Source organism: Mandrillus leucophaeus, unplaced genomic scaffold (assembly GCF_000951045.1).
Source record: "Mandrillus leucophaeus isolate KB7577 unplaced genomic scaffold, Mleu.le_1.0 Scaffold1280, whole genome shotgun sequence".
In the NCBI taxonomy this organism is placed as follows: domain Eukaryota; kingdom Metazoa; phylum Chordata; class Mammalia; order Primates; family Cercopithecidae; genus Mandrillus; species Mandrillus leucophaeus.
Window position 1 is genome coordinate 56,523 of NW_012101210.1, and position 2,687 is coordinate 59,209.

A 2,687-nucleotide genomic window follows, 5' to 3' on the forward strand; every position below is an offset into this window, starting at 1 on the left:
CCTAAGCATAAAGAACAAAAGTGGAGAAATCACATTACCTGACTTCAAATTATTCTACAAATCTATAATAACCAAAAGAGCCTGGTACTGGCATAAAAACAAACACATAGATCAGTGGAACAGAGAGCTCAGAAACAAATTCACACACAGTCAACTTATTTTCAACAAAGTTGTCAACATAACCTGGGGAAAACAGTCTGCTGTTAAAACTAGGTAACCATATGTGGAAGAATGAAACTAGACCCCTATCTCTCAACATGTACAAAAATCAAATCAAAATGTAGTATTATTTTTCTTCAATTTTAAACTAAGACCTCACACTAGAAACTACCACAAGAAAGCATCAGGAAAACTCTCCAGGACATAGGTCTGGGCAAAAATTTCTTGAGCAATACCCTCCAAGTGCAAGCAACCAAAACAAAAATGAATAAATGGGATCACACCAAGTCAAAAAGCTTCTGAACAGCAAAAGAGACAATCAACAAAGTAAAGAGACAGCAACCCACAGAATGAGAGAAAATACTTTCAAACAATCCATCTGACAAGGGGTTAATAACCAGAATATACAAGAAGCTCAAACAACTCTAAAAAAACTAATAATTTAATTAAAAAATGGGCAAAAGATTTGAAAAGACATTTCTCTAAAGAAGATATACAAACGACAAACAAGCATATGAAAAGTATTCAACATCACTGATCATCAGAGAAATGCAAATCAAAACTACAATGAGATATAATCTCACCCCCCAGGCAATAATAAATGCTAGAGAGAATGTGGAGAAAAAGGAACCTTTGTACACCGTTGGTAGGAATGTAAATTAGTAAAACTACTATGAAGAACAGTTTGGAGGTTCCTAAGAAAACTCAAAATTGAGCTACCGTATGATCCAGCAATCTCACTGCTGGATATGTGCCCAAAAGGAAGGAAATTAGTATATCAATGAGATATCTGCACTTTCATGTTTATTGCAGCACCTATCATGATAGTTGAGATTTGGAAGCAACCTAAGTGTCCATCAACAGACAAATGCATAAAGAAAATGTGGTACATATACACAATGGAATACTATTCAGCTGTAAAAAAGAATGAGATCCTGTCATTTGCAACAATATGAATGGAAATGTAGGTCGTTATGTTAAGTGGAATAAGCCAGGCAGAGGAAAACAAACTTCACATGTTCTCACTTAATTGTGGGAGCTAAAAATTAAAATAATTAAACCCTCAGAGAGAGAAAATGCCTATCAGAGGCTAGGAAAAGTAGTAGGAGTGGAGGGGAACTAGAGATGTTTAAAGAGTACAAGAAAAAATAGAAAGAATGAATGAGACCTAGGATTTGCTAGCACTACAGGTTGACTATAGTCAAAAACAGTTTAATTGTACATTTCAATATAACTAAGAGATTATTTTTAAGTGGATGGTTTGTTAACACAAAAGATAAATGCTTGAGGTGATGGATACCCCATATATCCTGATGTGATTACTATGCATTGCATGCCAATATCAAAATATCTCATGCAACTATAGATATATATACCTACTATGAACCCACAAAAATTAAAAATAAAACATTTTTAAGTAAATAAATAAATAAAATGGTTCTGAATTCATTTTTGATTAAACACACTGCTTTCTCATAGAAAACCCTTCCAACCAAGACCCTCACCTTAGCCCCCTAATCCATAGGTTCTTCTTATCCCTCTGAAAGTTACTAATCATATTTCCAAAGTGCAGCAGAATCAGGATAATAAAACAAAGGATCATGAAAGAGAAAATAGGAGTTCAACCCTAGGGCAGTTCAGGAGCTTCTCTTTTCCTAGACAAAATTAGAGGTCAATTTCAGGTACAAGTCTTGGATCCTACGTAACAAGCCCATTCCTCTCCCTGCCCTCTCCACCTTCATCATGGTACAAGTTTTTTATGGACAAATTTTAGCAACCCATCCTATTTCTTTTTTCTTTAGTATAGAAAAAAGTGGGGACGGATTACTAAAACTATAAGGGCCAAGTTTGCTCTAAAAAAAAATTTTTAAGGAATAAAAGAGAAATTATGCCAGCCCTGAGATTAATGTGATATTGTATGAACCCACCTAACTGTTCAGGGTTTGAGAAAATTTCCCTCATCTCCTGGGTCCTATTATTTTTTCTATGCCCACTGGCCTAACATCAACCTCTGTACAAAACCCTGTCTGGAATCCTTGAATACAAATCTGTTTTCTCTCTGTGAAAAAGGGAGGAATACAAAAAAAAAAAAAGGAATACAAATCTGTTTTCTCCCTGTTTTCTCACCAGGCTGCCTTACACACTGAGTTCTGCATCCTCTAACTATGCATTTGCCTATAACCTCTGCTGTGTTTGAACCTCTGAATGTCCACCCCAAACTGCCTTCTCAAAATCTGAAAAAGTCTAGTTTGGCCTCACCTATGAGGCTCTAACCTCTAATTTAACCCTAGAACTTCATTATTCACTCTGTCTCCAGTCTTGCCTTCTGCTCCTGCTCCTGCCTGACCTAACATGTGTTGACTGCTTACTACTAAGTCCAGATGCCAATTGGAAGACATGAAACTCTTCAGCCAACCCGTCAACTCAGTAAAGAAATGATGAGAGGCCTAGATACAGTTTCCACATCAAGGATAAAAAAGGATCCTGCTGATCATTTCAAACATGAGTTGTAATTAAAGTGATTTGGG